We start from the raw sequence: 21,139 nt of genomic DNA on the forward strand, positions 1-21,139 counted from the left end.
AATATTTTTTAAAACTTTATATATAAAATCTATGCTGCAATATTATACCTTCACAGTGTAATTAACAGCTATTTATCTTTTCTAGTCTATGCTCTAAGAAAAACAGTTCAAAGCTGGGTGTGGTGGCACACACCTGTAATCCCAGGGACTGGGGAGGCTGAGGCAGGATGATGGCAAGTTGTAGGCTGGCCTTAGCACCTAGGGAGACTTTCTCAAAATAAAATATAAAAAGGGCTGGGGATGTAGCCCATTCAGTGGTAGAATGCCCCTGGGTTCAATCCCCAGTACCAAAGAACAACAAAAGTACACAGTTCAAGATTTCTGGGGTTTGTGTTGGTAATTTACACTATTTGGGTTTTTTAAACCCTCCCCTAATAAATAATGTTTTCACATAGCTTTTGTAGAAGGAATAAAACAGTTCATATGAAAGCATCATTGTTTAGACTGAGAAAATGCTAATGGAAACGAAGAGTGATTTCTAAGTCCTCTGATTCACCTGGGAAGCATGAGACTATTATCTCTAAATTAGTGCATGATTTAGATTATTTTAGTTCTGACTCTGAAGCACTTGTGTTGGTCAACACATAGCCTGAAGAAGTTAAATACAACTTGATTTTACAGATGAGGAAATTAGGTACCTGGAAAGTAAAACCTGGCCTGATCTGAACTGATAGGAAGGTGTCTGCAGGCTGTACTCACCCACAGTGTGAGCATCATTCACTCCCCAGCAGAAACATTGATCACAGTATCCTGCACAGACCCTTCTGGGTACATTCCATGATACAGTATGTGGACCTTATTGCCATTCTAAACTCTAAAGACTCATGAATTCTAGATTACACTGACCCTAGGGTTTTAGAAAAAGGATTGTTGACTTATAGTTATTTTCTTTCCAGAGCAATCATCTAGGCCATGTGGTGTTTAAAGAACAAATACAGTTACAATACAGCACAGACTTTAAAGAACAATTTCAATCCCAAATATTCCTTTTTAATGTTCAATCTTCATGCAATTCATATGACCCTAGTAAAACATTAAGATAACTGGGTTCCGTGGTCAGACTATGCTCAATCTTTCCCTTCCTTTGTCTTCTTATTTACCCATCTAGATAGTACATGACCACTAAGTCATAGCTTCTTTGCAAGCAAAAGTTATAACACATTTATTTTCACATTTCCTTCTGTGCTTAAAACAAGACTTTTTTTCTTCAGCAAATATTCATTGGGTATCCACTAGGTGTCAGATAATATACTAGGTAGATCTGGGGATATGAAGATAAGTAAACACAGATGTGTTCATACAAGTTTGACAGTCTTATGGGGAGAGGTAGAAAAATAAATCTGCAAGTCCAAAACATTGCAGTGTAATGTAAAGGTTATAATGGCAAAAAATGCCAGAACTATTAATTTTAGATTTAGTAATCTATCAGTATCAATTAAATGAATCAAATACATGTGTTAGCATGAGTGATGTATCAAAACATTGGGTAAGAACTGCGTAGAAATCAAACGACCAACCAACAATGCATAGGAAAGAGAACTACTTGATCCCAGGTAAGCTATCAAGCAAGATACTTTTTTAATTGGACTTCTGAAGTAAAACCTTTAACTTAAAAACAAATCACTCTTTCATCATTTAATCCAGTTTTTGGTTTTATTTGGAGCTTTTTGGCTTTACTTGTTCTAGATGTTAAAATTCTTTTGTCTTAATTCTCACCTACCTTCTCTAGTCCTCCTAATTGTCCCATTTTCATTTTCCCTAATCAATGCCAACCCTAATCTTGAGTAGAATGGGGATTTTCTGATTTAAGAGAACTAAAAAGTAATTTCCAAACATAGCTCCCCAATAAACCTCCCTCAGTGACTAAATTTCTACCATTGGAATATTTCTCTTTAGAAGCCTAATATTGCATTGTGGTTTCCCCTGGTCATAAAGACTAAGGACCATCAACAGACCATGAAATTCCATTTTTTCCCCTCTTTTCAGATTTTTTAGTTAATTTTTAAATTTACATACAATAAGTTTCTTTTTGGTGTATAATTCCAATTTTAACAAATACATAGTCATATAAACACCACCATAATCAAGATTTAGAAGAGTTTCATTATCCCCATAGAGTTCTCTTGTGCCACTGCATTTATAATTTTTCTGGTTAAAATTACTTATTTTTCCAAAAATAATTTATGAATGTTTCATGACAAAAAGTATGTCTTTGGGAGTTAAGAGTATCTTTTCTAATATAATTCTATGGAAACATACAAAGAAAGGGTAAATCATTACACCATTATTAGACATTAGCAACTTTGTAATTTAAACTATTGAAAAGATTTAAGAAAAGGTGAAGGAAGTATACATTGGGTTAGATATTAGATGGAGTCAAGGGGTTGTAGAGATGATTAGGAACTGACTATGGAGCAGTGTGCATGGAAGGATAGATAAGGGTGGTATGTTTTGAGTAAATAGAAGAATCCTTGATTCTCAGATATAGGGGGCACTAAAGAAAGAGATGAGTCCTGAAGAGGCATAGCCTTCATGTAAAAATTCATGTTTTAATCTGAAGGCATAGCGTGGAATTCTAGTACTGATTCTGTCAGTAACTAATCCTTGAGAATAAATTTCTGGGCCCCAATTTCATTATCTCCAAGATATTAAGTTTGAACTAAGTATATTCTTTCCCCCCACACTTTAAAAATAATTTATTTATATAAAAAACTTACTTGTGTTTTTTTTGGGGGGTGTGGGGGGGGTACTGGGGATTGAACTCAGGGACACTTGACCACTGAGCCACACTGCCAGCCCTATTTTATATTTTATTTAGAGACAGAGTCTCACTGAGTTGCTTAAAGCCTCACCGTTGATGAGGCTGGCTTTGAACTCATGATCTTCCGGCCTTAGCCTCCTGAACTGCTAGGTTTACAGGCATGTGTCACTGCGCCTGGCAAAAAAAATTTACTTGTTTTTGAAAGAATTAACAAGAGAAAAAGAAAAAAGGTATGGAGCAGATGGACTAAGTATATTCTAAGGTCCATTTCGGTGTTCTCCAACTAGACACAAACCCTTTTGTGTGTGTGTTGTTTCTTCTCTAACATTTTTGTACTCTAGTTTTAACTGAAGAGATACATCTATAGATAACAGAAATCAAATTCTAGCAAGCATTATGATTTATTCAAACTGCATGCAGTTTGATATCAGAAGCTGCATAGCAGAGTTAGTTCTGATCTGAATTGGGTTTGAATGAATGTAACTCTGAACTTCAGCCTTCTCATTAATAGAATGGATGTACTCTAAGGTTCCTTATAACTTGTTAAACTTGCCAGTGTTCCTTCTGGTCTCATTTTCTTTGGGTATGAAACTGTTATTTAACTTTTTGTTGTTTATTTTTATGAACTACTATTCATTCAGTGCCTTATATTGTCAGAACTTTTGGCATTTATCTACATTATTTAAAGACTTCTATAGCACTGCCACACTTTATGAGCATAAAAATATGGGGAAAGTCACACCATACCTTCTACTTCTATCTGGGTAACATTCCAACAGCAAGATCTCATTTCAATTAATAATACATGAAGCCCTAGATAAGGAAAGGACAGAAAAGGATATATGTGACATTAAACTGATAAGTAAAGGGAAAGGAGCTAACATTTGAGGGCCTACCATGTGCTAGGCATTTTATACAAGTTATAAAGGTAATTTTCTTAGGTCATTGAGATGAACAGGCAGAGTGACTTCACAAAGCAAGCTTGCAGGTCTTGATAACAAAAAATGTAAAAAAATTTTTTAAAGATTTTATGCCATAAGTCACTAAAATTATTCAGAATACTTATTTTTCATGTCATTCTCCACCATGAGGGCAGAGGTGACATGAAGCCTCTACATAGTGTTGGATGGATATTTGTTGAATAAGCATTTTTCTTATGTTCTATAGAAGTGTTAATGTTTTGAGTCCATGGACCTCTAAGAATTTTATAAAAACTATGGAGGGTTTTGGGATGTTACCTCCCCCACCTCACACAGGAAGAGCCAAGATCCTCTCCTGGCCCTAACCACTGAACATCTATATTTGTATAAGACCCATTATTTTAGAATGCTAGAAGCTGCTCTAGGATCCATTCATGTACTTTAGATTAAGGACTGGAAATGTGTGGACATCTACACAGTCTGGAAGCCATTCCTTGATGGTGGTACATAGTGTAGTATAGAGCTGCCTTGCTTTATTGGTCCTTTATAGATGAGAAAATTGCACCATGCCTCCTGACTGTTAACTAATGGGCATGTTCAATTTTCCTTTTATGAGTAGGAATTATATCCTCAATAGATTTAGATTCATGAATATGTGCTATAACCCAAAGGTCATCATTACATACTTTATCTTTTTTAGGTTTTTTGAAACACAAATTATGTAATATTACAGATAAAAAATCAAGATCTGTCCCAAAGTTTATCTCACAAGGGTAACATATTACTAGCTCTCTAGATAAAATGATTCCTATTTCCTTTTCCTCTACTCCCTATTCAGAACACTTGGAACTCCGTTAGGACAGTGTCTTCATCTGTAAAATCTTATCTGAGTAAAGAAAGATGACAAAAATCATGTTTCACAGTGGAGCAGAAGGACATGTAAAACAAGTATTTTAAATAATTCCAAACATGGTATGAGAACTGTTCCATGAAGTTTGAGAGTCAAACTTGTTAAACAAAAACAGTGCTGTGTGCGCTAGAAAGTTTTCTACTTACCTATCTGACCGTTGCCTTGCTGCAGAATCTTCAAGGGCTAGTACAGTCTAACCAGAGTAGCTATCTGAATGTTTACCTAATCTCCAAAAGCATTTTCCCTTTTGTACATTACAGCAAGACTGCATCTCTCCTAGGCTTGTAATGGAAGAAATTCAAGTTGTTTACTATTATTATTAAAGTAGAATCAATAGAGCAGAGAAAGAGAGACAGGGGGAGGGAGAAGAGATTAAAGGGAAGTACTGGGGATTGAAATGGAGCAAATTATGTTATATGCATTTATGAATGTTAAATGAGTCTCACTATTATGTATGACCATAATGTACTAATAAAAGTTAAATAAATAAATATAGATAACAGAGAGAGAGTTTTGTTGATCAAATGTATTAATGTTATGAACATTCAATATGTGCCAGGAGTTTTTTAATTTTCACATAAATTATTTGGGTAGAGAGTGATAGAATCTTCTAAGTTCACTCACCCCAGGCCATATAGTTTTGACTAACATTTGAATGCTCGCTGTAAGCAAAGGCACAGTTCCAAGGGCATTATAAGCATTTCATTCATGTTTCTCACTTAATATTTCTGACAACTCTGTAAAATTCTGTTAATCTTGTCATTCTGAAACTTAAAGAATTTAGAAATTTAAAGAATTTAGTATTTGCAATATGCACAACATATTGCAAAACTGAGACTCTGAACCCTGGCTGTTCTGACTCCAAAGTCTGTGCTCCATTCCATTAAATTGCCAAATCTTCTGGCATTATCATTAACCTTCACTATAATTTATGAGGTAAGTGTCGCTGTCTGTGTTCAGTAGTCGGGCAGGAATCTTTTGAGGGGGAGTTACTGTGCCACTTCTGAGAGATGTGCTACCTTCCCTCACAAACAGGTTTCCTGTGGTGAAATCAAGTTGAAAGGATACAAAAGCTAAAGGAGGTGGAGGTAGTGTGGATGAACCTGTTTAGGAACTGATTATATCTGAGCCTCTGGCTCTTTTGCCTACCAGCTGACTCAGAGCTGGCAGATGGGCCAAAGCCCAGGCAGGTTGATTTCATGGGCTGAATACTTCAAAGGATCTGATTCCTGGCACTGCTATGTACCTTGCTTTTGAGAGGGCACAGACTTGTGAGGGAGGGAACAGGATGGTCTCCATGAGTTATTTGCAAAAGCCCTAGGCAGTGTTTGCTTTGAATCCAAATGTATACAGCTTGTTCTGAGTTTGGCAATAAAACCACAGAACCAGCTCTAAGCAGGGCTGGAAATCGGATATATTTAAATTTTTTTTAGTTGTTGATGGACCTTTATTTTATTTATTTATATGTAGTGCTGAGAATCAAACCCAGTGCCTCACACATGCTAGGCAAGCGCTCTACCACTGAGCCACAGCTTCAGCTCTGGATATTTAAATTTTAAGCATTCTACAGTACAACAATCCTCAAGTCCTGGATTCCAATCTTGGCTTCAGCATTTAACTGTAGATAAGCTACTAGGCCTAAGTTTTCTTAGGTGTGGAATTGGGATTTTAGCAGTACTTACTTCAAATGGTTGTTGTGAGGATTATTCAAAAATGAATAGAAAGCACATACCACAGTTCCTGACATAGGAAACACACTCAAACCATTAGTCATTATTCAATGAAAACTCCTATGTTATAAGAGATCACAGGACATGAATACGGTAATTTATTCCTCATTCTTTCAGTTAAGATAAATTCAAAAAGGCAATGATTGTATTGGGTAGGAGGGAAGAAGAAAATAGCAATAACTTTCATTGAACACCTAAAATGAGCTAAACATTTTTAAACTACATATTGTCTCATTTAGTGCTCACAACAGCCTAAGAAGTATTTACCCACTTTATAAATGAGACTGCAGACTGAGAGGCACTTAGTAACATGTCAGAGCCCATACAGTCTACACTGTCTAACTTCAAAGCCTATGAATAAAGTAGCCCTTATCTCCACTGGAGCATGTTATTCAGCAGGTAGTCAGACACATAAACAAGGGTGTACATTCAAACTGTTGAGGTTTATCCCAGATGCTTAGGAGCACAGAGCAGAAAGGGTCAACCCTGAGGGGTAGAGTGAGGGCAGTCTCCTTCACAGAAATCAGTGCTCAGAGTAAGACTTTAGGTGGGAATGAGTTAGGGGCTTTTGCTGGTGGACGGGTTAAGGGAAGTCTTTCTGGTTTTCTTCAAGTCATACTAAAAGAGAAAGATTAGAAGGAGAGCTTTCTAGGATTCTTCAAGTCAATATGACTGACTTTTATATCTGGCATTATAATCACAGACAAACTGTCTCCAGAGAGACCAGATTAATGTTGTTTACTTGAAGTGAAATGGTGGGAGTCACATTTAAATGATATCTGTCTGCATCAGAATTGCTGTACTTCCTTGAGCTTTGGGACTAAACCTAAATATTAATTGTGTAAGTAATTCTTACTGCATGATTATTCTGTACTAATCACCACTGTGTTCATAGGTTAAAACTCCCAACTGGTAAAAGGTGAAAAGGCTTTGTCTAAATCAGTATATTTAATTCGAGCACATACTCTATATACATATATATATATTCATAAGTTATACATATTTACTACTATGGTAGTACTAGGATATGAATTATGAAAAGCATACAAAAATTGGAAGTGACAGAGTGAAGTTGAAATTAGTTTATTTCATGGTAAAATATACTTAGATTTCCTTTTTCTTTCTGTTCGTTTTAAATATATACTTAGGTTTCTATACCTGGTGGATAGTCAATATAAATTAATGTTTCTGATAAACTTTATAATAGTTTTGGATACTTTTTCAGCATTTTTTGTTGTTTTTGTTATATTTAACTTACAGGGTTTTACCCTCCCCCCAGCAATTTTTTTGAAACAATAGTCCACCATGTGATTTGATTTAATTAAAATTATATTTTAAAATCTAGAAATATCAAGTTCAAAGCCAGCCTTAGCATTTAGCAAAGCCCTAGGTATCTTAGTGAGACACTGTCTCAAAAATAAAATGGACTGGAGATGTGGCTCAGTGGTTAAGCGCCCTGGGTTCCATCCCTGGTAAAGAAAGAAAGAAAGAGAGAAAGAAAGAGAGAAAGAGAGGAAGGGAGGAAGGGAGGAATATTCTAGTTTTTAAAAGAGTGGACCTAGATTCCTAGATTTAATCCCAGATGTACTATTTACTAGCCATGCAACTTGGGAAAGCAACAACTTCTTGGAGCATGTTTTTCATCTAAATGAGAATGATTAATATTATATTATATCCACTTCACTGAGGAGAATATAATGTGATAATATTAAACCCTCACTATGTGCACAAAGATGCCAAGCTAAAATCTTTATAAACTTTAATTTAATCTTCAATATGCTAGTGGGTAAAGGCTAACTAGTTCACCAAAGGATTTTCCTTTTCCTCCTGACCACACAGAAAGTCTGCATTTCCTGGCCTCTCTCTTATAGTTAGCATGATCACATTACCATTCTAGCCATTAAAATAGGGGCAGAAGTGATCAGCACTACCTCTAGGCCTGTCCTCTAAGGCATTCCCTTGTAATTCTCCATGCTCTCTTCCCTTGTCTGCCAGAAGACTGAGCAGAACCATTAGGTGAAAGGAGCTCTTTGCTTATCTCTCTACCTCCATCCTGCACTGGACTGTGACATGAGCCGGATATTAACTTTTATTGTGTTGCATTATTGAGATGTGGGGATTGTTTGTTACAGCAGGTAGTGTACCAAGACAACAATATTGGCACAAACCTAGAGAAGTGAGAGAGTTATTTACAGTGTCTGCCACATATCTACAATAAAAGGGGGTTGGCCTCATTCACTTTAGACAGATGAAGATTAATTATATGAAATAACTTATGAGCAAGTATCTATAAAAGTTCTTTGAATAAAGCATGAGAAATTGTCAAGAATCACAGATACCACTGGGACACCTTAAAAAATGAAGATATCACCCATTCAAAATCTCATGGCCTATAGCCTACAAAGTCAGTTCAACACATTTCTCCAAGTTTTATAAAAATGAGTAGTGAGTTTGAGTACATATTTTATATGACATCAAGAATCCTTCCTCTGTGTTGATGAAGTGTTCTCTTATCTATTCAATTCAAGAGTTGAAATGTGTTTTGGAATTTTTTCCCCTGAAGTTAGTCCATACATAATCAATAGTTTCCTTTATCCTAACAATTTTTCTGGATGTTACATTATGGTATCTGTCTTGATTCATATTTTTTAGCTGGAGTAATTGAATTCCTGTCATTTGGATTACCTTTGATCACTGAATGATTTCATATCATATTTTTTAAGAGAGAGAGAGAGAATTTTTTAATATTTATTTTTTAGTTCTCGGCAGACACAACATCTTTGTTTGTATGTGGTGCTGAGGATCGAACCCAGGCCGCACGCATGTCAGGTGAGCGCGCTACCGCTTGAGCCACATCCCCAGCCCCAAATATCATATTTTTTAAATAAAACAATATTACTGCACTTTCCCCTTTTTCATGCTTATTTGCAAAATTGATTCCTATGGAATTGCATAGATAACTAACTAACGGGGCTCTGACTTCACATTTTTCTTCTCAGATGCAGATGAATGATTTCTCATTGGCTTTGGTGAATGAAAATATCAGCATAGTCTCCTAAGATTATCTGATGTTATCACCCTTATCATAATCCCTCTTCAATCCTATGTTTTAGAAACGTTGAGGAGCTGGGATTGATTTAAGGAACTTGATAAATGTTCATGAAAGCTACGTGACTTGAGGAAACAAGCATGCTTTGTGTTCAAACAGACCTGACTTCTAATCCTGACACAGTCACCAATTAGCTATATGTGATTTTGACCAATTATTCTACCTCTTATTTGTCACAAGTAGAAATGGAGATAGTAAAATCTGCATTGAAAACTTGATGAGAATATTAAATAGGATATACAGATTGATTTCACTTTTGAAAATGGATACAAAGATCTTAAGTAAAATACTAGCAAATCAAATCCAAAATATGCAAAATCCAAACTGTATTTGTATCAGAAATACAAATTTTGTTTAAAATTTTAAAAAGTCAAAAATGTAATTTATACCTTAACTATCAGAAGGGATCAAAACATGGTCATTTCTATAGGTTCAGAAAACTTTGACAAAACTAGAATCCACTCATTAAAAAATAAGACTTTTGGTAAGTTGGGAACCAAAGAAAACTTGTTTAACTAAAAAGAAGTATCTATATAATAAAATTTTAAAAACTTATAACCTAGCAAAAGCTCTCTTAAATTGGTAATGGGTATCTTTTAAAAGTATATTATTATTGAGCTGGGAATATAGTTCAGGGGTAGAGCATTTATTTGCCTAGCATGAGCAAGGCCCTGCCCCAGATTTGATGCCCAGCACTACAAAAACAAACAAAACAAAAGTATATCATCAAATCTAATAGAGGATGAAAAGTTTCCTTTTGAGTTCAAGAATAAGAGACTCCAACATATGATTGTCCTTGGAGGACCTAATAAGCTAAGTTAAAGTAATATATATATTTATATATTTATACACACACACACACACACACATACATATACATATACACACACACATATATACATATATATATTCTTAAATACCATTCTTATAAACCAGCCACAAATACCTTTTAATTTTTAAAGATAATTTATGATAGTATTAAAAATTTTAATTACTTGGGAATAATCTAACAAAAGATATGTATTTCTCTAGGGAGAAGACTAAATTCAGAGACATTAGAGAAGACATAAATAAATGGAGAAATACACCATGTTCAGATTCATTGTCTCCTCATGCCAGTACATACAATAACCTAACTTTTGTGGAAACCAAGTCCTGGTGCCTCAGAAAGCTTCCTGCCTCCAGCTCGTCCATGAGAGGGTCAGTTAACTATAAACACATATGTATACAGAAATAGCTCCTAATGGTCTCAGCACAGTTGTGTCCACTCCTGGACCCACACTCAGGGGTGCGCCTTTCTCTCAGGTTTTGGAGGATTAAATAAATCAGACATGGAAAGGTCTTGGCCCAGGGCCTACTACCTAATATGTGCTTCATAAATGTTAGCTATTACTAACAACTATTGATTAGCTGTTGGTAACAACTACGTCAGTAGAAGATAATCCTGCATTTTGTATAACCAGAGTGTTCCCCAGATGAAGGCAGAGGAGGCACAACACCAGACTCACTGCAGCCTCCTTTGACTAAGTCTTTTGTGTGATACTTGAGGTAATATCCTGCCCCTGGAGAACTGATACAGCAAGAGAAAGATGCCCAGGAGCTGTTTTTTTTTTTTTTTGTTTTTAGAGTGTGATTCATAAGAGGAGCCACATTGTTTAAAACATCTCCTTTGCTCATTTGTTCATTCTGTTCTTTAAATTCAGAATGCCCTTACTGGAGAGTCAGCCATGCATCAAGATCTGTGTTAATCACCGAGAATGGAGAGAAATGCACCATGAGAGCATTGCAAAAGGAACTCTGATAATTATCTTCGGCTTCACAGCTCTAGGGGTCCAGGACTGTTCATCTGGAGGAAGAGGGGATAGGATCTCAGTTAAGATGGAAAAAGTATGAGCTTTGGCATTAATGGAATCAGGATTTCAACTTACTTTCTTTGTGAACTTGAATAAAGCCTTCACTTCTCTAAACCTTTCTTCTCTCATCTGTTAAATGGAAATAACATACTTTCCATGAAAGATTATTATTGGGGCCATTTAAGCACAGTGGCTTAATCCTCAACAAAACAGCATGGCCCTCTGCCTCTACAACTTCTCCACTGCTAGTTGCATTTTTCTCTTTTGTGGCATCTTTCTCCCCTTTAAACTTGACTTTAATTTATTGTGAAAACTGCTCTTATACATATAATGACAATAAAATAAATGGACTAGTGGAACACAGTGTACTTTGCCCCTAACTAGGAAGCCGCCCTCCCATTCTGCTTCCCACAAAGCCATCATTGTTTTAAGCAGAAATTACTGGGGCTCAAAGGCCAGCCGTCCTTAATGGTCCACGCCAACCATTTCTGATTAGTACAACAAAGGGAGTCCATTTGGTGCAGGTGGACTATTTCCGCATTTGCTCTTTTTTTCTCTGAGTAACTGGTCAGAATACCAAGGGGCTCTTTGCCATGGAGTTACTTCCCTATCCCTTTTTATTTTTTATTTTGAGACAGGGTCTTGCTAACCTGCCAAGGCTAGCCTTGACTTTTTAATCCCAAATCGCTGGAATTAGAGGCATGCACACCTAGTTTACAATGGTTCTTTGTAAATATTAGAATCCTACCCTGAGCACCAAAAAAACTGCTTTCTTCATTTATTCATTTTTAAATTATATTTACTAATTCAGTAGACACTATTGAACAATAAATATGTGTCAGGCCTGTGCCAGATCTTGGAAATACATCAGCGAGATAGACTGGGCCACTTCCCTCGTGAAGCTTACGTTTAATGAGGATAGATAGACAAAAAGCAAAACAAATACAATATGTCACCAAATCAATTAACAAGAAAATTGTGATAAATGCTATGAAAGACATAAGCAGGAAAATGTATAAAAAATAACGGCGGGGGGAGGGCTGGGGGTGCTGTGGTTGTGGCTCAGTGGTAGAGTGCTCGCCTAGTGCATGCGAGGCCCTGGGTTCCATCCTCAGCACCACATAAAAATAAAGGTATTGTTTAGAACTACAACTAAAAAATTAATATTAAAAAAAAAGTAACTGGGGAGCCGGGGTTGTGGCTCAGTGGTACAGTGCTTGCCTAGCATGCATGAGGCACTGGGTTCGATCCCTCGCACCACGTAAAAAATAAACAAATTAAATAAAGGTATTGTGTCCATCTACATCTAAAAAATTTTTTTAAAGTAATTGGGGGGAGGCAATTAGAGTGGTCAGAGCGGACCATTCTGAGGAGAAGAATGAGGAATGTGAAGAGCTGGAAAAAAACTTTCTCGACAGAGGAGAGAGCAAATGTTCTCTGAATTGAAAAACAGCTTGATATGTTTAGAGAAATGAAAGGGGTGGAAATGAGAGTGGGGAGGCTGGCAGAAGACAAATTAAGCAGGGTTTTTTAGGCCAGGACTATGGATTTTACTCTAAGTACAATTCATTAAGCACTCAACAACCACCAATGGAATGTCTACTGTGTCCCTTGCACTGTTCTAAACATGGCACATGCAGCAGTGACAAAATGTGAAACTCCCTCCCTTTTGGAAGTTACCTTCTAGTGAGGGCAAAAGGCAAAAAGTGAGACTACCTGAAATAAAGGGTATTTTAGAAATGCTAAAGAGAATATAAAGAGGCTGGGAATACTGTTCTGTGGTAGAGTGCTTGCCAAGCATGTGTGAGGCTCTAGGTTCTATTCCCAGTACTGAAAATAAATAAATAAATACATTATTTGGCTCAATATGTTGTTGTGGGTTGATTTCTTCATTATATAGTAAAAATACAGCAATATTTATTTATTCACTCTATTGTTTGTGGTGATATTGGTTGTTTCTAGTTTTCTTTCTTTCCCTCCTATGAAGAATGCTGAATACTAGTATGAACATACTTGTTTGAGTCTTTTGATGCACATGTGCATGCATTTCTAATGGGCATATTTCATGGAGCTGAGTTGTATGTATCTAGTCTGCAAACCTAATACCAGAATTTTCCTCATCAATTGTAGACTGACTTTTATTCCCACTGGCAATGTCTGAGAGACTGGAAATAAATTATGGAGGTAAAATATATGGCAGAGAACAAGCTGACCACATTAGGCTAAAGATTTGCAAACTTCTTGGAAACCTTAGAATATAAGAATCAAAGTTAGCTGGATTGGACCATGAATACAATCAAATGTCTTCTTTAACCCCATGATACTCAGGTTCAGTCCAACTTCCTAGCTACTTCCAACAGTAGAGAACCCCCTATTCTATCCATTTATTCAATTCACTACACCTGTTCTGCTCTGTCAAGTGTCTGTGGAATCCTAGGCAACATGGATAATCAAGGTTCACTCCCTTCTCTGGAGAAACTCTGAGAAAGGGACAACTCTCTTAGAAAGTTGTTTGATTCTGACCTGTTCTCCAGTCTCTTGTCTAAACTTTTTTTTTTTTTTGGGGGGGGGCACTATTGGGATGGAACACAGGGGTTCATACATGCTAGGCAATTGCTCTACCACTGAGCTGTATCTCCAACCCACTCTTGTCTGAATTCTTAAAATCCTAAGAACTGAATTATTTTATTTCTCTTCCAGTGCTGCTTGCTCCTCAGATTTTTGCAAAGGTGATCAGAGCTTTTGGGGGTTCTTAGCCTGTCTTCCTTCTTGTTCTTATTTGATCTGGCATCAAGTTCCCTCTCTATCCTGGTCCAAATTTGACAAACTTGAAACTCCTACTTTCCTGTTATTTCCTAAAGAGTAATTTCTGTACCTCTACTTCGTAAGCCAATATCTTGGGGAATGGATATTCCTTTATTTATAGTTAAATATTATTGTTAATATTTACATTTTTGGCTTAATGTACAATTTTTTTAATGTCTTCTTTAGGGACTTAGTTTATTAAGTGTATAATTAGCTTTGGGAACAAAATAGCAAGCAGCCACACAATCAAATAGCTTACTAGGCTCAGCAAACACTAGCTGGTTACAATGATAAAGGCATTTGTACACTGAAAAGGCTGACAATAAAAAATAATAGTATGCGTCGAAGGAAGCTAGCAAGTTGATGAGTGCTAAGAATAAAATATAAATATATGATTTCTCCAAAACAGACAGTGATACAGACTCTACTTTTATACACATACAACTGCAACATCCAGTTCCAAGTAATCAGACTCCCCCCCCATCAGCTCATTATTCTTTCAATGTTGTTATGTTAATTATGGATTCACAATCCCAATTTTAATATTATATTTTAATATTTTTATTATTTATATTTTAGTTTTCGGTGGACACAACATCTTTATTTTATTTTTATGTGGTGCTGAGGATCGAACCCAGCGCCCCGCACATGCCAGGTGAGCATGTTACCGCTTGAGCCACATCCCCAGCCCCCCAATCCTTTTTAACAGTCAATATATATATAATGAAGATGTTAACTTCTTGGTGAGGCATTTTCAGGTAACATTTTGATATGACTATTACATATTTATTATCATAAATCTTAATAATTTGACATGTTTTTCCAAATGAGTTGCAGAGTGATGACAGAAAGTAAAAGAAAGAACAATGTAGGGGTTTTGTTTGTTTTTATTTTTTTCATTTTTTTTCTATAAAAACAATCCAGAATGGAGACAGCTGTGAATTATAATCAGTTCCTCCGAGAATCATGGTAGTTAAACTAAACCAATGATATGGATCACTCAGGGACTAATCCCTGGTGGTTTACACACATTGCAAGCAGTTTCCTTCCCTGCATGATGTAAGATAATTTTTTTCCCTGAATGTTTTTTTTTTAAGCCTAGGTAGCTTAGACAAGTAAAGAACACTGATTTTGCCACCACCTATATCAGACTTTGATATGATTCTGATATGAATCCTTCTGAGAAAACCAATAGCTTTTTATTTTGCATATGTTATCTGCCTAATTAGGATTTTTCATGCTTAAATGGATTATAATACTTCTCTATTAGGGCTGCTGTGAAATTAAGTTAGTGCACTATATGTATATATTTTCATTCAATTTTCATGTATGTGCACACACACACACACCAAAAGTCCTTAGTAAGTGCTTAGTAATGTCAGAGACCAAATTCCCTGCCATATATTCCTTTTCTTTTTAACTCATTCATTTGTCTACATAATGTCTTTTTTCCCTTAGAATTGACATTTATTGGGTCATGGAGTTTTGCTGATTCTCTTTCTGAAATGCTTTTCTAATTGATTTCATCATCATCATTGTTTCTGACAAGCTTTAGTTCAGAATTGCAGCAACCTTTTCACTAATTTGTTTTCCTCCTCTCAGTCTTAATACTTCCAATCCATTGAGAAGCACTGTCTACAGCTTCTCAAAACACAGTTCTAAATGTGAGTCCACTGCTCTTGCTTAAATACTTTTAATGACCCAGCTATATTTCAAAGATCTTGTTTTCTTCATGTTGTATCTCAAATGTCCAATAGGGTATTCCATGCTAACCATTTTATTCTATTAACTTCTTTAAATTTCTGTGATTAGATTAGGTTGTGGCAAATTTCTGAACTAAATGATCTATCAGTAACTTTTTAAAATGAAAAAGACATTCAACTTTACTTAAATTAGGAGATCTACAAATTAAAACGGGATAAGATTTTTTTTCATTATTTTGGCAAAGATCAAAAAGTTTGAAAATACACTGTTTTGGCCAGAATGCAGGGAAACATTCTCAAATAATGTTGATAGAAATATAAATTGGTACCATCCTTTCAGGGAAAATTTTGACAATATCTATCAAAAATGCTTATATCTTTGACCCAGTATTTTCATTTATCCCACAGAAAGAATATTCATTGCAACATTGTAAGAGAAATGGGATATATTTTTTTATATGGGGGAAATGTCTATCAATAAGGTCATGGTTATATAAATTGCAGTGTATCCATAAAACATAATTCTCAGTCACTAAAAAGAATGACATAAATCTTTGTCTACTATTATAAAAAACATATCCAGAATAGAGTTAAGAAACAGCTTAAGTACAGAGCAGCACATGTAGTAAGCTATCATTTTTATAAAATTTAAATACATATACACATACGTATTAAGTGTCAAAATATCTTATTAGAGTGATACACAAGGGATTGAAGAGAGCAGTTGCCCCTGAGGAGGTAAACCAGGAACAGGTACTAGGTTGGTAGAGAGACTTACACTCTATATTCTTCAGTTCTGTTGGAGATTTTTTTCTACAAGGTATATGTATTTTTTAAAAAAATAACAGAGCAATGTTTAAGCAAATTATGGTAGGTCCCCTTGATGATTTCTGAATCTGGTCCTGCATTTCAAAGCCGAGAATGAAATGAGATGACACTGTTTATATCTGAGAGGGGTGGTGATTGATGAGATTGAGTATCTGGTCATTAAGAAGCCATAGGGATATAAGCCGGGCTTACCTGGCACCAGCTCCCTGCAGCCTGCCTTGAAAGTAGATCAGTTGTAAAATATACCCCATTGTATTCTGAGTAGCACTTGAGTCTGTGCTAGATATTAAGACTGAAAGCTTCTTGAAGGTAGAAGCCAGCCATAACTTTACCATTAGCCACTACCACATGACTGGAATATAATAAGTGTTGACTAACTTTATGAACACGAACAGTTAGATGATTTCCTTTAAGAAATCAGATATTTATTAGATGCAAATGTTAGAGCCTGCTGTCTTTTCTAAAAAGCAGACCATTTGTTTTATGACTTCATCATGCTAAGCAATTTAAGAAGCAAAAATCAGGATGGGGATGGTTAACAACTACAGCTACAGAATTCAAGAGCAAGCCATTTTCTTTGATGTTGTTTGGTTTTTCCAGGGCACAAGAGAATAATTTAAAGTGTTCTAAAAACACCTGCTTCTTCACACAGCTGATAGGAGCAATATGAGACTGACTTTGCAGTTTAAGCTATGAAACATTTCATTAGACACCTCCTGTTTCTAGCTCCATTTGGACTGCTGAAAGCAGGAGTTAGGGCCCTGCCTGTTTGCTCCCGGAGGATTCCTGTCACAAGTCAAAGTAGTATGTGAATCCCATCAATTCAAATGACTTGCCTCTGTGGTACACAAACACTGCAAAGCCTCTAGCTCTGGAAAACTGTAGTATTTAGACTTTCCAGAGCAATCAACAATTTCTAAGAGGCATTTTTGGAAGCTACTGAGAATTTTCCAGAATAGCACTTAAAGCAATGCTTCGTTTCTTGATTCTGTAAGAAAAACATCCTTTTATTGATCTCCCTAATGCCCCCTTCTCTGAAAACACATGTCAGCCAATGAGAAAACAAGATGTGGGAAGGAGTGAGTCTATCAACTGGGACTTAGCACTTGGGCATATCAGTTTAGAATCTCAGAGAATTCCTTTCCTAGCATTGCCTGAGCAAAGGAGAAAGATGTAATGGAAATAGCACAGACTGAAAGCAGATGGACCTGTGTTGGAAACTAGGTTGTGTCAACAACTGGTCATGTGACCTTGGGCAAATTACTTAACTTCTTTAAGGCTCTGCGTCCTCATTTTGCAATATTGTGGTGAAAGTTCGATGGGTCAGCAGCAGCAGCAACAGCCAGTTGCACTAACAGAGAGGTGGTCAATAAATCTTATACATATCTTTAATGACTGGCATAGAGAGGAGTTGAATAAATATTAATTTTCTCTCACCTTTAATTGGGTCTAAGTGTTGCCTTTTGATGAATTTTTTCTCCTACAAAGTTTCTCCCAAAGGTGACCAAAGCCTATTTTAAAACAGAGAAAGGAAAACAAAAGTGAATGAAAAGCAAAGAGGAGCAGGCAATGGAAATGTATTTACTTTAGATCCTAAGCCTCCATCGGTTGGTCCCAATTTTCTATTTGTTTGATCAAAAATGATCCTGTTCAATGTTGTTTAGCAAAGAAAATTACAAGTTTTTATTTTTAAAACTGTTTGTCTATGGTATTGCAAAAAGGATTTAAGACTGAAAACAAAGAGTCGCCATTACCAAACCATGCATTAGAATCTTTTTATAGCTTCATTACGAAAACACCATGGATAAGGAGTTGAGTACACAGCTTTAACCCCTGACCAACCTAGATCAGAGTCCAAACTCTATCACTTATTTTCCTTGTGGCCTTGGGCAATTTACTTAACCAGTGTGTACTTCAGTGTGTTGAACTGTGAAATAAGACTAACAAGAGTGCCCACCTTGGGCTGGGGATATGGCTCAAGCGGTAGCACTCGCCTAGCATGCATGCGGCCCGGGTTCGATCCTCAGCACCACATACAAACGAAGATGTTGTGTCCGCCGAGAACTAAGAAAAAATAAATAAATGTTAAAATTCTCTCTCTCTCTCTGTCTCTCACTCTCTCTTTAAAAAAAAAAAAAGAGTGCCCACCTTGTGTGTGTGTGTGTGTGTGTGTGTGTGTGTGTGTGTTGTCAATGGACCTTTATTTTATTTATTTATATGAGGTGCTGAGAATCCAACCCAGTGCCTCACACATGCTAGGCAAGCACTCTACCACTGAACCACAACCCCAGCCCTACCTTGTGGTTTTTATAAGGATTAAATAAAATAATTACTATGTTTACCATGATGCCTGGCACAGGGTTGCTCTCAACAAATTGTTATAATCATTGTTATAATCATTTCATATGTTATAACTCCATGAAGTAGCTACCATTGTTGCCTCTATTTCATAGACAAGGAAATAGTCTTACATGACAAATATAAAAATATTTAGTACATCACTAAGCAAATAATAAAAAGCTCAAAATATATGCATTAAAATAAAAAAGTCAATGGCCCTCAATGTGAAGATCAGGAATAATGACTTGGTATGCCTGGTAGGCATTTTGTGTAAGAAGAACCTGAAATGGCCTGTTAACTTGTCTGTTTAGCCCAGTGCTAGGAAGGTATGGCCAGAGTCCCCATAAGGCTAACATGTAGCCATTGTAGGTGCTTAGTAAATATTTGTTAATCAAATAAGTGGAGAGATTGAGCACACAGAGGCTCTGTTCTGGATCTTTTTGGTCAGGAACTGCACCAGCCCCAATTCCTGCCCCCATCTCCCTATCTTCATTGCTACTTCCTTCTTCATCTTAAAGCTTCAGGAAAATCAACACAGGTCCCTCCTCACTGAAAGAGGATGTAAACAAAAAATCTGAACCCTCCTTGAGAGGTCAACCCTGAAAATTTCACCCAAAATTCAAAAAATGGGCCATTCACATCTAATTGAGAAATGGTGGTAGATTGTTTATCAAAGGTAGGCAACAGAAAGACTGTAACCTTATTGGGGATAAGCAGGTCTCATATTGTTTTAGAGGAGAACAGGTTTAAAGCCTGAATAAATCAGTAGTTAAGTTCTGGAGATCTTAGTTTAAACAAATATATTTTTTAAACTACAGCAGAAATATAAACATGAACCTAAAATGAATTTGCAAATGATTGTTCTTGGTCAACTAGTGAAAGAAAGTCCAAATTTGAAAGTTCTTTTGGGGATCATAGTTTTTGTTCTCTTTTATGTCTACAATAGGACAAGTAGGAAACAAATTAAAAAATTTTTAAATGAAAGCATATTTAAATGTTACTTTGTGGATTCCAAAGATAGGAACACAGAGGAAATTAAGGTCTGTAATAGTGGCTTTAGAGACAGACTAGGCTAAAATGCTAGAAATCTGGCTCAATCAATTACTAGTATGTGTACTTGAACACACTCATTCTGTCTCTCTGTCACACACACACACTATATACACACACATACATATATCTACATACACACATATGATTATAGTGATGATTGAATAGCACAATGATATGTTTAGTAAATGATAGTTTTTTTAATTATCCAAGAAAGATGATATGTGTTAGAGGCCATTTTTTTTTTTTTTTTTTGGTACTGGGGATTGAACCCAGGGGCACTCAGCACTTAGCAACATCCCCAGCCCTTTTTTTTGTATTTTATTTAAAGACAGGGTCTCACTGAGTTGCTTAGGGTATTGCTAGGTTGCTGAGGCTGGCTTTGAACTTGGGATCCTACTGCCTCAACCTCCTAAGCCGCTGGTATTACAGACATTCACCACAGTGCTTGGGAGAGGCCAAATTTTTTGACGATAGTTTCTCATGTCCAAGAGTTCACAGTGATCCCCAGCAGCAAAAATTTATTGATGAGTTTACAAGGAATTGTCAAGGAAAAAAAGTAGCAATTATTTGGGGGAGCGTGGGAGATTTAGGATTAAAAGAACCTAAGCACCAAGTCCTGACTCTAACACTTGTAGATGCTGTGAACTTGGACCCATCACCTAGAGTCTCTGAGACTTGGATTCCCCACCAGGAATCTTGGGTCCCTGAGATTTTTCAAAGTAACAAAGAGAATGAATGTGGATTAAAGCCCTTTATAAACTGTGACACACTCTAAAACATTAGCAAGTCCCTTGGAGTCTGGCCATGTAACAGTCATACCCTAAGAAAGGAATATGATGCTATCAGGTGAGGGGCCAGGTTTCCCACCAGATGGGCCACAGAGGTCTCATGACCTCACAGCAGTCAAACTTGTATCAGAGTCCAGGTTGCTGCATTTCAGGATAGAATGGGACAACAAAGAGAGCTTCTACACAAGGAAATGCAAAGAACCTTTCACTCTCTCTCTCATCCTGATCATGAAAACCCACCTGCACTCTTCCTTCTCACAGAAGAAATCCCTCTTACAATTCAAGAACTTGGAGGAGAAATGGGGGCTGGGGGAAGAACACTCTTGCTCATCACTTTTT

The 21,139-nt window shown here is 36.4% G+C and overlaps 1 protein-coding gene and 1 long non-coding RNA gene across 4 annotated transcripts in view; one reads left to right on the plus strand and one right to left on the minus strand.

The window, feature by feature from the left end:
* Positions 1–21,139, minus strand: part of Rab30 (RAB30, member RAS oncogene family) — a 120,413-nt gene that overhangs the window by 90,385 nt on the left and 8,889 nt on the right. Inside the window, exons 2-3 of one of the 3 annotated variants that reach the window (XM_078046774.1) lie at positions 18,577–18,683; positions 18,057–18,130 (exon numbers count right to left, since the gene is read on the minus strand). The exons of 1 other annotated variant lie outside the window; for it this stretch is intronic. The gene's annotated coding sequence lies outside the window, so the exon portion shown is untranslated. The remainder of the gene's footprint in view (positions 1–18,056; positions 18,131–18,576; positions 18,684–21,139) is intronic. One more of the 3 variants, XM_078046775.1, reaches the window with a different exon arrangement.
* On the plus strand, positions 7,540–11,397 carry LOC144377148 (uncharacterized). Its single transcript, XR_013437814.1, has 3 exons — positions 7,540–9,150; positions 10,463–10,630; positions 11,134–11,397. It is a non-coding gene; the product is annotated as an uncharacterized LOC144377148 (long non-coding RNA).

This window comes from Ictidomys tridecemlineatus, chromosome 4, assembly GCF_052094955.1.
Source record: "Ictidomys tridecemlineatus isolate mIctTri1 chromosome 4, mIctTri1.hap1, whole genome shotgun sequence".
Lineage (NCBI taxonomy): Eukaryota > Metazoa > Chordata > Mammalia > Rodentia > Sciuridae > Ictidomys > Ictidomys tridecemlineatus.